This window comes from Marmota monax, unplaced genomic scaffold, assembly GCF_021218885.2.
Source record: "Marmota monax isolate L192 unplaced genomic scaffold, Marmota_monax_Labrador192_F-V1.1 WCK01_AAM20220418_F8-fsc00234, whole genome shotgun sequence".
NCBI classification, from domain to species: domain Eukaryota; kingdom Metazoa; phylum Chordata; class Mammalia; order Rodentia; family Sciuridae; genus Marmota; species Marmota monax.
Genome location: NW_026692493.1, coordinates 759,484 through 774,392, shown reverse-complemented (window position 1 = coordinate 774,392; position 14,909 = coordinate 759,484). Strand labels below are relative to the sequence as shown.

At 56.4% G+C, this 14,909-nt stretch overlaps 1 long non-coding RNA gene across 1 annotated transcript in view; it reads right to left on the bottom strand.

Moving 5' to 3' along the window:
* Positions 1-274: 274 nt before the first annotated feature.
* Positions 275-14,909, bottom strand: part of LOC131424155 (uncharacterized) — a 178,575-nt gene continuing 163,940 nt past the window's right edge. Inside the window, exon 2 of the long non-coding RNA XR_009226712.1 lies at positions 275-386. This is a non-coding gene — a long non-coding RNA (uncharacterized LOC131424155). The remainder of the gene's footprint in view (positions 387-14,909) is intronic.

Below are 14,909 nucleotides of genomic sequence, written 5' to 3'. Positions count from 1 at the left end.
TGTATCAATTTTCTCTTCCTCAGGGCCGACAAACTTCAAACCTTTAGTCAACCATTTTTTCCAGTTTGCCTGAGAAATTTCTAGGGATAGGCAGCTTGAAACAAAAACAAGATAAATCAAAACAATAACACATTGTTTTTTGAGTTGGTCACCCATTCTTTCGCTCTTCCTCAGGGCGAGCAATTTCACTTACCTCCAAGCTTCAGAAGTTCCCCGCACGGGCCACCAAATGCCGCAGTCTGGCTGGGCACACAATCATGAGCCACCACACAGCTTGTAGATTCAAACAGCAACTCTTTATTCCCGAACTCACACCAGCCGTCTACAATCATGTTCTGGGGAAATCCACGTTCTCTTCCCAAATCCACCTTCTCTCCCAAATTCACCTCCACTGGGCTTCTATCTCCAAAATATACTGTCTGAATCCCGTGAGAACTCAAGGGGAACTCAGGCAGCAGGATACGCCCTATTCCCAGCAGGAATAATCTTAAACCTTAAACCTGGAACCTAAACTGGGAACGCCCTAAACAAGATTATCTTAAAACCGGGAACACCCTAATCTGCCTTGGTCCTTGAGCAAGGTCACGTACATTCAATGTCACTGCAACATGGGGTACGCTGGCAAGGAAATTGTCATACCTACTTGGCTAATGGCTCCCAGCAAGATGGAGGGAGGAAGGGAGGAGGGAGGAAGGGAGGAGGGAGAAAGGGAGGAGGGAGGAAGAAGAGAGAGATGGAGGGAGGAAGGGGGAGGGAGGAAGGGAGGAGGGAGGAAGGGAGGAGGGAGGAGGGAGGAAGAAGAGAGAGATGGAGGGAGGAAGGGGGAGGGAGGAAGGGAGGAGGGAGGAAGAAGAGATGGAGGGAGGAAGGGAGGAGGGAGGAAGGGAGGAGGGAGAAAGGGAGGAGGGAGGAAGAAGAGATGGAGGGAGGAAGGGAGGAGGGAGGAAGGGAGGAGGGAGGAAGGGAGGAGGGAGGAGGGAGGAAGAAGAGAGAGATGGAGGGAGGAAGGGAGGAGGGAGGAAGGGAGGAGGGAGGAGGGAGGAAGAAGAGAGAGATGGAGGGAGGAAGGGGGAGGGAGAAAGGGGGAGGGAGGAAGAAGAGATGGAGGGAGGAAGGGAGGAGGGAGGAAGGGAGGAGGGAGGAAGGGAGGAGGGAGGAGGGAGGAAGAAGAGAGAGATGGAGGGAGGAAGGGAGGAGGGAGGAAGGGAGGAGGGAGGAGGGAGGAAGAAGAGAGAGATGGAGGGAGGAAGGGGGAGGGAGAAAGGGGGAGGGAGGAAGGGGGAGGGAGGAAGGGAGGAGGGAGGAGGGAGGAAGAAGAGAGAGATGGAGGGAGGAAGGGGGAGGCAGGAAGGCTGGCGTGGGCAGCCCGTGGTTCTCTGCTGCCTGCTGTCCATCTTACCTTCCCTGGGGCCATCGCCCTCGCACCATCTTTCTTCTCTCCCCTTCCTCTCCCTCCCCTGTCCTCCCGCCGCCCTTCCTCCCTCTCTCTCTGTCACGTGGGGGCCTGACTGGGGACCACTGGTGGCGGAGCCTGGCTGCCCGTGTCTGTGAGGACACCTCTCGTGGGGTAAGGCCTGCCAGCTCCTCCCGCTCCCGTGGCTGCCGGTGTGACGCAGTGTGCAGAGCAGGTGGAGGCTCGAGGGGGCTCCCTGCCCATCAGGCTGCCCTGGGAAGGCTGGGCACACAGCCGCTGGTCAGACTGTGGTGACAGCGGCTCTGGGGGATGAGCTGGGGGCTGGTCCAGGCTTTCCTCAGCTTGTGCTTCCAGGAGGCCGGGGGCAGGGGCTTTCTCCCCAGCCAGTGCTGGTGGGGTCACTCATCCCTCCCCAGTGGGACAGGGGTGCACACACTGTCTCGGGGTCCGAGGTGACACTCAGCAGGGGACCGACTCCTCCTCTCTCCAGGGAGGCAGACCGGGGTCTGTCTGTCCTGCTCTGTGAGCCTGTGGCCACTCAGGAGAGTTTCCGGTGGGCTCCTGGGAGGCGTGGTGAGCCTGGGTGGTTTGCGGGGGCAGGGACTTGGGGAGCACAGGTGTCCCTTGGCGGCATCTGGGTGTTGGAAGGCCTGTGCCTGTCCACAGGAGTGTTCCCGTTCCCCTCTGCTCAGGGAGGGGCAGCCAGACCTCCAGTTCTGCAAGCCGTTACTCTGAGGCCAGCTGAGGGCCCCAAGGAGCTGTGTGGAGATTAGGGGCGTTGAGGCCCTGCAGCTGTGCAGCCCTGGGGAGCCTTAGAGACTGGCCTCGAGAGCACACCATCGCCTCACCTGCTGGTCGCCACACAGCCATGGATTGGCACACCACGGCCACCCCGGGAGGCCACAGCTCCGGTGCCCTTGCTAGGTAGTCAGCCTGGTCTCTGTCCCAGCTGTTGGCTGGGGGAGGAGGAGCTTCAAAGGTGGCAGGACCAGCACCCAGCAGCACCCAGCCAGCACCCGGAGTGGGGGGGACACTCAGGAAGGAGCTGAGGTTGGCCCTGCAGCAGGGCTCAGGTGGGAGAGGACCACCATGAGCATTGGAGGTGCTACGCGTGGAAGAGCCAGGTGCAGGGGGGACCCCATGCAGGGGCATGTGGCCTCCCGGACACTACGTGGCCACGTGATAGAAAGGCCCACAAAGTTTGAGGTTCCGGCTGCCGCAGGCTGGCTCCGTGTTGTCCCTGCCACACCACCGCATCAGGGCCACCCTCCCAGCAGGAGGCCCCGACAGCTCCTTTGGGTCAATGTAATCAGACGCGAGCTGCCCAGACAGCGGGGTGGACCTTCGTCCAGGGGCACCTGGGGGTGTGTCGAGAAGAGACCAGCGTTGGAATCGGTGGCCCCAATGTGGATGGTGTCATCTAGAGCTTTGAGGAGCTGAGTAGGGCAAGAGGCCGAGGAAGAGCAGCCTGCCCGGCTCACCTCCTCCTGCGGGGACAGGCTCACAGTGCCTCTGTCCTGCTCCTCGGGCCTCTGGACTCACTGTGATCCTACCCCACTGTTTCTGGGTCTCTGTGTGAGAGGCAGGTCACGGGACTTCCCAGCCTCCCCCATTGCAGTTGTCGTCTCCATTCACATAAGTCCTGTGGGTTCTCCTCCTCTGGGGACAGTGACTGGGACAGGACTGGGTGCACTTGGATAAAGCAGTGAGCAGGAGTGGGGTCATGGGGAGCAGCCGCTGTGGCCAGGACTCGTGTTTCAGCCCAGCCCAGCCCTGGCCACCGGGAGCTCAGGAGCTGGGCTGCTGTGGCCTGCGCAGCCTGATGGCTCTCGGACACAGGCCAGACTGCACGGCCTTCGGTCCTGCCAGCAGGTCCGCATCCGCCGGGTCCTGGCAGACTTGGCTCTCCTGGGGAGGTTGTCACAAGGAGGCGAACTCTTGAGAGCTCCTGGGGATTGTGAGTCCCGGTGACCCCCAATCAGGGCAGTTTGTCTGGCAAACAATTAGCAAGAGAAGGAAAGAAAAGGCCCTTCTCAGGGCTAATTGCCTCCAAGCACCAGAAGGGATCGCGGCATGTCACCTTGTCACCGCTGTGTCCCTGAGGACAGTGGCTCCCTCCCAGGTCAACTGGAGCTTGCAGCTCAGTTCTCGACAGTATCAAGAGTCTCTGTTGCTCCCGGAAGTCAATGGTGATTGTGGCGAGGAAGGCCCCACTGCCCAGCGGCGAGCAGGTGGGTCTGGTCGCTGGGCACCCCGTTCCTCCCGCGGCAGGACGTTCTGGAGGTGCCAGCAGCAGTGCTCATCCTGCAGGTCGGAGGAAGCCCTGCCAGGAGTGGCCTGGGGTCATGTCCTGGGTGTGGCTGGGCCCTCCCTGTGGGTCGGGTGGCCTTCCAGGAAGCCCCCAGCCCCCTTCCCTCATGGTCCCCCGCAGCGGGGTCAAGCGTGATTATTCTATGAATTTTCTTCCGTGTATTTATTTACCTCTGGGAAGACACGTCTAGCCCAATCTGGTTTGAGGAATGGGTGTGGGCGGCTGGCAGGGCCGGGGTCCCCAGACAGGCACAGAAGACCCTGGCGGAGACAGGGACTCGTGGGAGGGTCCTTCACCTAACGTGACGGTGGGGGAGGAGAAGCCAGCCCAATTACATCAGCTCATCTCCGCTATTGATCCTGCACCCCTGGCCTGGGGGACCTCATTACTGTACTGCTAATGGCTGCTGTGACAGATCAGGGGCGTCCGCAGGCTGGAGGGAAGGGTCTGATTTTCAGAAGCCTCTGCCGGGGAAGAGGTGCCTCAGCTCCCCAGGAAGGCCTCTCTGCCTGCAGGTCTCCTGGGGTCCAGCCGAGGACTGGGCCCCCCAGGAACACAGGACTTGTCCCGCTCTCCCTGCTAGCCCAGCCGTCTATGCCACCGCCCACGAGGCGCTGAGGAAGGGCGTTCCCTGGCCGGTCCCACACCCGCAGGCAGGGGACAGCTCTTCCCAGGAAAGGCAGGCGAATCAATTAGGACGCCCCCGCGCTTTCCGGGCGGCGTGGCATCTGTGCCTGGTGTCCTGAGGGCCTCCAGAGAGGCAGCTGGAGTGACAGCCACCTCTCCGCCACTCTCTGCAGATATAATTATATAGAGAATGCATTTAATGCTTCAGTGGGCAACTTGGTATAACAGTTTAATTTTTCACTGAAATCTAAATTTGCTCCCAGACTGTATATTTTTCTATCACATTAGATAATCAATCTGAGCAGAAATCCAATTTTAACTCCATACCCGCTCCTCTGGAGAAAGTCACACACAGAGAGCCGCCTCCTCCGGGTTGCTCCAGGCAGGGGACAAGCAGCCCCCACCCTAGCAGTGTCCATGTGCCCAGTCTGGCCCGAGCGGCTCCCAGGCTGAAGCTGGCTGCAGCCCCTCAGCACCAGGATCTCTGCTCTGGGAGACACCTGCACCCCTCAAGGCTGAGCCCCAGGTGGCATCTGTGCTGGCACCCTGTCACTCGGGGTGCAGCATGCAGCCCAGAGACCCTCCCCAGCGAGGCAGGCCAGTGTGGCCTTGGGCAGGGAAGAGCTGCTGGGAGTCCTGGCAGAGGGCAGCCGCCTCTGGCTCTGGCCACCAGAAGCCTGCAGGTGGCTTCCACAGGCACGTCTCGGAGGAGGCCTTGCGCTCTGGTTTCACAGATTTCGATTGACGCGGCCAGGTTGGAGGACAGATGAATTTGTTTCCTGCTGCCCTGGGGCCCTCCCCATTACACCGTGGCCTCCGCTGAGGAGGGCAGCGTCCAGAGGGGCCCAGCTCCAGACCAGGCCTTGCTTGTCCCAGCTTCTGTGGAGATTCCGCTCCAGGCCAGAGGACCGGGCCTCCCTGGCCCAGAGCTCCCTCAGGCTGCTCCCAGGGAGCACCCTTCAGAGACGGTGCTTCAATAACAGTCCTGGGGTGGCCTGTGGCCACTCCTTCCCTGCACCTGGACATGGTGGGAAACCACAGCTGCCCGTGGGAATGGGGCAGTGGAGGACGGAGGACGGGTGTGGGGCATGCCCTACCCAACGGCTGGGGGTCAGCGGCGGGGCCCTGGCCAGCACCCAGGCGGGTAGAGAGTGGGCGGGGCTGCGCGTGGGGCTGTTTCCTTCCTTCTGCTGAGTGAGTTCTGGTTTCTCAGCCAGTGCTGTGGGGAGGCCCTCTGCCGGGGGACTGGTGCCCCCCCCCTGCCTGCCCGAGATGCCCTGGTGCGGGCCTGGCTGGGCGGAGGGCCTCTTTATTGTCAGCACAGCCTTGGCACCTCTGAGCCAAGGGGAGGGCAGTGTGGGCCTGGGGAGCCACGCCTGGGTGGCCCACACCTGTGGCCGGCTGGGGCTGCCACTGAGCCTGGCCCTCGCTTAGGACTCTGTTCCCATCCGGCATCAGAGTCCAGCGCGGCTGCCCTTGGGGTAGGTGTGGGCTCAGGAAGGGAGAGGTGCTCTATCCACAAATTATTTTTAAAAAACACCAAGAGTCAACGTAGTTCTTGATTCCAGTTTTCCTGGGTGCACACGATGTGCGAGGGAAGTTTGGAACCTAGTGTCCTCCTGACTTCAAGTAAGCGTTCACCTTGATCAGACAAAGCAGAGACCCTCCTTCAAATGTCACACTATTTCAACAGGTTAGTCCGGGTGGGGGGCTCTAAAATAAAATGTACTGAAGATTTTCTTTATTCTTGAGTTATTTATCCCAAACCAATAAAATCGTAGGCCCACAGCCGTTGGCTCCTAATGGCTATTGAGCCTGATTCTGCCCTGTAGCGGCTTAACCCAGAGGGAGCTCAGTCCCCCTCCCTCCCTGAGCCTTCTCAAAACCCAAGGTCAATACGTGTTGGCTTTATTTGAGGACAGGAGAAATATCCATATGGCCCCAGAGCTTAGGTTTGGAAAATTAATAGCCTAATTAATAGAAATCATTATTAAGCCACACAATTAACATCTTAGAGCAAAACTGCCCCTTTCAATGGGTCTCTCAGCTGTGCAAATGTGTGGATTTAGCAAACATTTATCGAGTTTCTAGTGCACACCTGGGCCTCCAGCCAGACGGACGCTAAGGACACCCTGCCTTTGCCCTCAGGAAGGGCAGCGAGGGAAATCACAAAGAAAGCGCGTTGGCATTCACGGAAGCAATGCAAGCAAATGCTGAGACTTGGAGATGTCCGGAGGCTGGGGCGTGGTCAGTGGTCGAACGCTGCCGGCCAGTCGCGGGGTTCAACTCCCAACACCAAGAAATAAAAAAGCATGCTCACGTGTCCAATAGGTGCCCCCAGCCTCGGACACGTGAGACTGTCCACACTGCACTGTGTCCACGGGCGCAGGTATGGGCCTTCCTGGGAGCAGAGAGGACGTGCAGCTGGCTCACGGGCAGGTCTGGGGCAGGAGGAGGTGCGGGACAGAGCAGAGAAGAGTCCCTTCTTGACAAGCCCCCTTGGTATTTCCCCTGCAGGAGACAGGCCAGGTCAGGGAAGGAGATGGCCAGCACGAGAGTCACCTTCTCCATGCACCTCCGTACTGTCCTCTCTGCGGGTCCAGCGCAGTGCTCTGTCCCCGACCAGTGTCGTTAAAATCCCCACACAGCGCCTGAGGCTGAGCAGGCCACAGGCAAGAAAACACTGGGAGCCAAGTGCACCGCAAAGGGACCCGGTGCGCCTGCTCTGTGTGACGAGGACACGTGACTGTGGGTGCATCCCAGTGGCAAGACGACCTCACGGCCTCTTCTCTTCCTCTGGCCTTAGGTCTTGGAGATTCTCTCATCAGCAGCATCTGCTGCATGCAGGAGGGAGACACAGAAACTGGGGGAAGTGGGATCAAACGTAAGCCCCAGTAGGGAGCTGGCAGGTGAGGTCACTGTCCCTTGCAGAGAGAGTTCCTTCTGCTGACTACACTGAGCTCTGTGTGAAGACCCCTGGCGGAGGCTACCCTCCGTGCAGCTGCGAGGCTGAGGGGCCAGGCCTGTCCACCCCGGCTCCTTCTGTCTGTGACGACCAAGCTCTGAAAGGCCTCCTGCCCTGTTTAGCCATTTCTGCACTCATCTAACCCAGTGCGGGCCGAGGCCTCCCAGCCCTGCAGGCCCAGGGCCCACTCTGTCCAGGAAGCACCTGCCACAGGTCTGGGCGGGCCCCCTCCCCAGGGTTGGGCGCTTTTCCTTCATGGACACAGACATCCCTTCCCAGACTCCGATGCAACCACCACCCTGAGGCCACGTGAGCCCGGAGCTGACACCAAAGTCTCCCAAACCCTTGCTGTTTACTGTGAGGTGCTCTGGAGACCTCTGGCATGAACCTAGCCGTGAGGCGTCCGGCCAGCACATCCAAGAGTAACCCAGGTCTCTGTGACCATCCAAGCACAGCCGCAGGCCCTTCAGGGAATTATCAAGGTCACTGGCGTGGCCCAGAGCAGCAGCTGGCTCTCAGGAAGCACATGGAACCATCTGGGGGTGGCTCCTGCCCGTCCTTCCTTCCCCGTGTCCTCTCTGCCCAGGGTGCTGGGCGCCACTTCTCTGGCCCTTTGAGAAAGGAAGTTGAGGGCCATCTGCACCCAGGTGTGGTTGTGGAAGCACCCAGGTCTTCACCTTGCCGCTCACTGGGACTCTTCCATGTCAGTTACGTGGCCACTCAATTCTGAGCTCCAAAGGGAAGGTGCCCCAAATCAGAACATTTCTGGCTCAGTGGGTATAACTATAGATTAAAACAGCGCTTTTAAATGTGCTCAGCAGTTTTAAAATTGACTCCTAATTTCAGAAAGTCTACATTGCTTTGAAAAATAGGGTCTTCAGATCAAAAGACACAAGAGACTTATCAAAAAGTGGGGCTTGGGGAGACTGGAGAGAAATACAAAGTGTTGAGTGCTGCCAGCAGGGGCTGGGATCGCTGTCTGGGTAGGAAGAGAACATATTAACCAACCCATTATGGAGGCTCAGGGCCAGCACATCACCAGGAAGGGAACTGTCCCTCGGAACTACTGTGACCGCAGGTGTCCTACGACTTCAAAACAGATAAAACCTCAAGGAGAAGAGGATCTGGATCCATGGAGCTCAGAACCAGAGACACACAGACCCCACTCAGTTAGAGGACCTTGGCGGTGTGATTGGTGAGCTCAGGAAGTTTGTGTCAGCTGTTCAGAAAATTTGAACCCAGGAAATCAAGAATACACAGACACTCACAGGGCATCCCAAGGAAGTTCAGCGATTACTAAAAAAATCAGAATTGGCAGACACATCCTCTGATACCACACACCAAAATTAGAAATATCAGAAACAGTCCCATAAAAACCTATGAGTGGGCCAATCCCACAAAATGAAAGGCCACGTGTTTTCCCTAATATGTGGATGCTGATTCACAATGAGGTGGGGGCACTAGGGAAGAATAGCGTTACCTGAGATAGGTGGAGGGGCAAGGGAGGGGAGGGGAGGGGAGGTGGGGATAGGAAAGATGGCATAATGAAACAGACATTATCACCGTATGTGTACATGTGACTGCATGGCCAATATGACTCTGCAACATGTACACTCTGAAAAATGAGAAATCGTATCCCGTCTATGTATGTATGATATCTATGTATGATATGTCAAAGTGCATAAATGCATTCCAGTGTCATGCACAACTAATTGAAACAAATTAGAAAAAACCTACTTCTAAAGAACTCAATAATCAAAGAAGACTTAAACAGAAAGAAGGGAATGTTTAAAATAAAACCATGATTGGTACTTCTTCAGATCCCCAGAGCATGGAAGGGCATCAGGAGGGCTGGGCCACTTTCTTTAGAGGGTCGGAAAGCAAAGCCCTTGAGATCTAACGCACAGGGGGTGGGGTGGGGTGGGGTGGGGGGTGCGGTGGGCGGTGGGGGGGTACAGCTAATGTGCACTCCAAAATAGCTGCAAGGCATGTTTCAAATGTCTCATCACAAAAAATGACAACAGGTAAACAGTCGGCTCACTGATTAGGTTGGTGTGATTATTCCACATTGTGTACGTTCGTCAAAACATCCCTGTCGTGGTTGAGATATAAGATGTCCCCCAGAAGGTCCTGTGTGAGAAAATGCAAGTCCTTTCGAGGCGGGATGATTAGATATACGAGGTACAACTTAACCTGTGCATTGATCCACATGAACAGATTAACTCGTGGTGTCGGTGGGCAGGTGGGGTGTGGCTGGAGGAGGTGGGTCACGGGGACGAGCCTTTGGATTTTAGTTTTGTCCCTGGTGAGTGGAGCGCTCCCTCTTGCCAAGCCCTGAGCTGCTTCCTCCTCCACGCCTCTCCGCCACCATGTTCCGCCTCACCTGAGCCCAGAGCTGTGGAGTCGGCTGTCCAATGACTGACACCTCTGAAACCATGAGGCAGAGGACACTGTCCCTCCTCGAGCATTGTTTTTGTGGGGTATCGTGATCACAGCAGAGCGAAGCCGACCAAGGCAATCCCACTGTACACCACGGTTCACGCAGCCATAATCTGCCGACAATAGTAGTAACAATAGTAGGGACATCTCTTTGAAGCCTGTCCCTGTGGCACCCGCTGGGCTGTGCTGCTGGGGTAGAGAGCAGTGCTGGAGAACAAGCAGCCCGGTGGGTGGGGCGGGTCCCCACGGGCTGGGTCTGCAGACTCCAGGAGGGCTGGGTGCAGCCCACGGCTCCGGCTTGCAGGAAGCACTCATTTAAATGGAAAGCGTTGCCCACACTATCTAGTGAAGTAAGAAAAGTCTAAGAATTAAGCTTTACTTAAAACATCAGAGAAAAACAAAACAACCCAAAGACACTAACAAATAGAAAAATGTGCTTAAACTAACACAATCAGAATCAAAGATAATACAAATGGTCACAAATACCCAAAGCTGTTGCTTTTTCAAGAAAAGAAAATAGGCACTGTGCTGGAGAGGTCAGTTAAAGAGACGGGGGGGGGGGGGAGCAGGCAGTGTAAAAGGAGAAGAGTCTCTAAGTGCTGATTAAACAGGGGTTTAAAAATAAGATGATGCTATGAGCAATTTTAACCTCCAAACCCAACAACTCTGAATTATAGGGGATAATTCAATATAATTCACCAAAATAAGTCCAGTCAGAAATAGACTAAGTACGTAGATTTATAAGCATGAGCAATATGTAAAAAGCTCATTAAATCAACTGCATGACTGCCCCCAGCCAAAAAAACAAAAGCTCAGGTTTACTCCAAAGCAAGAAAAAAATCGTCATTTTATGTGATCTTTCAAGAAATCAGAAAAGATGGAAACATTCTCTACTCTTTTATGAGGAGTCTCTATTCTTGATCCAAAAATTAGATTTCCATTATGTGGGAAAGGGAAAAGTTCAATTTATTTACAAACATGAATTCAAAATTCATAACTGAAATATAAACAAATCCCACCTCGGGATGCACAAAGTGTCGTGGTGTTGGAGGGGGACCGTCCCAGAGGCCACCCCTTCACAGCAGAAACCATACCCATAGGGCACCCACACGGGGGGCGGGGGGGGGGCGTTCGCCCAGACGCCCAGGTGTGAGCCGCTGGCCATCGCGCCACACTGAGCCGCCACCTCTGCTGCAGGAGCAGGAACATGCGCCACCATCGTCTCCACTGGGCACAGAAAGGCCTCGGTTGACAGGAGGGGAAAGTCAGACTCTCACCAATGCGGGTTGAGGAAGGGACTGCCTTACTTCACAGGGGACCCGTGTTCCTGTGTAATGACAGAGAAAACTTTACCTGAGCACAAAGAGAGTCCATAAAAACCATTTTGGGTCAAAAATATATTGGGAGTGCTAGCCAGTGCAATAAGACAGGAAAAATAACCAGGATCCGAGGCCAGAGGATCACGGAGAGGTGCCTTAGCTGCAAGGTGCCTTAGCGGTTGGCCTAGAAGGCCAAGAGTGACCAAACTAGCACATGTGCACGGCTCTATTTATTAACTCACCTTGTCTCCCTGCCGGGAAGTGAGCACCGTGAATTTTCTTCTGTTTTCTTTTTTTTCCCATAGATGTCTCTCTGTCACTTTTGCTAATCTCAAATGCATGGTGCTAGTCAGCAAAGGGCTACCCAGTGGGCAGTGAGCGAGTAGTAGGGTAACATGATCCTGTGGGTGCGCCGACCTGACATCAGATTCCCAGCAGCAGGGTAGGCTGTAGGCCCATGAGCAGGTCACAGCACCTCTGTGAGGCCACCAAGGAAGGAGGACTTCAAAGTTCACCATTTGTCACAGCAAAAAGTTCCCTGTGCCACCTTATAAGATGTCCAACAGAGGAGCACAGAACCTTATAAAATAGTCTTGAAAGTAAACCCTAATCCATGGGCCATGGAGGGGATGGATTCATGCCCCCAGCATTGCATTTTCTCCCAAAGTCAATCTGTAAGTACGCCATCAAATAGCAAAAATGTCTTTCATCAATTTTTGAAGAGGTGCTAAATTTAATTTGAATAGTGAAGGACAAAGAATACACAAGAAGATGCTGGGAGTTCACAGCAGACATGAATGGAGATCCTGTGGCCGTAGCGAGGTGGCCTGACCACTGGCACCAAGCAGAGAGCACAGCCTCCCGTGGGCCTGGCCAGGCACTGCTGTGAGCGGAGGTGTGGGACTGTGTTGGCTGTCCTGGGGAAGTGGCTCCGTGTGTGACGTGCAGCGGTGCCCATGTGTTGTCATGCAATTGTGGAAAGGTAACCCTGCTCCGTGTGGTAGGTATCACAGGACCAAATTCCTTGTGTTCACGTGTGACTTTCAATCCGTGGCACCACGCATGTGCCACCAGGTGACGGCATCTGTGACGGCCATAGTTAAGCTTCTGATCTTGCTCTGCACACACACGTGTCCTTCACAGAGACTGAGATTCTGAGTACTCACAGACACACACTCACGGTCTTGGAAACCGTCCAGGAGGATATCTCATGACGTGGGTCGGCTGGGGGCCTTGGGCGAGGTACGGGAAGCTCTGACCACAAACCAAGTATTGGATGAGTTGATTCTGTCAACTTCAAAAGTGCCTGAGTGACAAGGGACACCAGGAACACCGTGAAATAACAGACTCCTGACTGGAAGCAGGGACCCGCGCCTAGCGGAAAAAGAGTCATGTGCAAATGGAGAGAGGGACCACACTCCTGGGGGAGCGCCAACAGAGAGAACCCACCAAGGAGCAGGCGCCGGGGGAGGAAGACCCAGGAGCAGCGGCAGGGACGCGGCAGCTGGGGACCGGTGTGGCACCAGCAGTTGCACTGAGGTCGCAGGAGCCAGGGGACAGCCGGGGCCCGCAGAACCCCAGGCTCTAGAGGGCATCCCTGCAGCCAGGGCAGCAGACGAGGAGGTGGCTTTGCAGAGACTGGAGAGAGACCTGACACCCAGGGCAGTGGCTGCACAATTCTGTCACTCAGCAGCTTAGATTCTAGGTGTTTTTCCTTCAAGAAACTCCCAGGGTGAGGTGTCCCCGGTGGATGTGCTAGGACGAGGGTCACCAGGCCGCGACTCATTGCGGAGGAGAGGGAGAATGATCTTCGTCCTGGCTGGGGAATTAAAAATAAAGGAGGCTGCTTGGCCATCAGAGCGGCCCTTGAGGGGACACCTGGAGGCCAGCGGGGAGGACGGAATTCAGAGCTCTGACTCGGGAGGCAGAAGGAGAGAGGCGGCAGTGATGTGCTGTGATGTGCCGCTTCCATACAGCTTTAATGTACGCACAGATGTCGATACTAATGATGGACATGTGGGACAGACGTGCAACACACAGGGCCGTGGGACAGCACTCCCCAAGAGGGGTCCCAGCAGACATGGGCTCTAGAGGCCACCATGCCACTCAGCTTCAAAGCAAGCGTGCAAAATCCCTGCCTGGGCTGATGCCCCACACGGCCCCTGGCTGTGGTCTGGAGGCTGCTCGGAGCTCCAGGCTGGCACACACTGGCCTCAGGTCCCGCCCCAGGACGTGGGCACAAGAGTTAGACTTAACACATGGGGAGAGGGCTCCCTTCTCGGCTCCTGGTTGCAGAGTTGGATGTGGCCTTAGAAGCCATCACTAAGGTTTTGCACACCAGCTCCAACTGCCCACCTACCGCATCCCCACGGGGCTGACTCACACTCAGGTCCTGAGGACGCTCAAGTCCAGAAACCAGGGAATCCAAGGCAGGTTTGTTCAAAGACCGCCAAAAACACCACAGTCCACACATGCGCAAGTCTCTACAAAACGGCCGAGTGTTTGCATCTGAGCAGTACGTATCTTCTTCCTGGGCAGGGGCTTGGCAAAGCATCAATTCTGAGTGTCGTGGGCACACACTGGCCTCAGGTCCCATGGGCACACTGACCTGCTTAGACAGGCCCTGCTGAGAGTTGTCCCCGGCTGTGCCAGCTGGGCAGCCCGGCCATCCCGGCTTTCCTTCTCTGTGCCTCTCATCCCTGCTGGACTTTGCACCAGCTGGGGGTTATTGTGCGTCCCCTCCCGCTCCTCAATCAAAGCCTAGCAAATAGCAGGCTGGGGTGGGTGGTCGGGGTGGTCTTGGGGACTGGCAGCCTGAGGAGGACCACAACTCCACAGGGCCACATACTGTCACCTCCAAGACAGGCGTAGACGAGGCGGATGAGGGAGCAGCTTGCACACCGCACTGCTCATGAGAACGCCGGCGCCCTGCGTCTCCCAGCACACACACTGCCTGAAAGACCCCCTGTGCCCTGTCTGATTTAGATGCCACTCGGAAGCTGGTGGTGAAGCACGTGGGAACGCAGCTCCATCCATGGCGTCTGCGTCTTTGGTCACTGGGCCTCCCCCCCTTGTCCTGCATCCGTCTGTCTTGCCACGTAAGCACGGCCACGGAGACACAGCTCTAATCACACACTGGACATTTTCCTTGACCCAGATTGTCACTCTTCTTCCTGAGTAGAGACTGTCCACATCCCCTGCCCTGTGGGCCCAGCTGGACATTCGACGCCCTCCCAGGCGCAGCGCTTCACCATTGGGGTCCACGTGCACAAGGCGACGTGGCTCAGCTGCTGTGGGGAACAGCACCTTCCCTGGGGCCCACTCAGCAGGAGGCAGGAGGGGGCACACTGTCCACCTGGGCACAGCCTGTGCCCTTTCTCCTCACTCCTCAGGAGCCTGGCTGGAAGGAGGACGTCCCTGGGTACTTTGCCAGGGGTCAAGTGCACAGTCATTTTAAAAGCAACTTGAGTGTGACCAGTTTGGACAGAAGCCTCCTGCCACATGAGAAGCCCTCTCTGCTGCTTCCAACCGGAGGGCCTGTTCCTTACTCCTCCTGTGATGGCTGATGGCCTCCACCTGCTGAGCACCAGGTGGGCACATCCATGTCACACTCAGGTCATGGCTTAGGGACCAACAAACCTGGCTCCCCCAGGGAGACGTGCTGTGCAGGTAGCTGAGCCGCCGCTCACTCTGGTTAATCACCCTCCAAGTGAGCAGAGGCCACGCAGTAAGATCAGGTGCCACGAGAGGGGTAAGAGGGGGCTCTGGGAGACGCAGGACGTGCCAGGAGCTCCCCTTAAGACCCCAAGACAGCATCGTGTGGTAAAACATCCT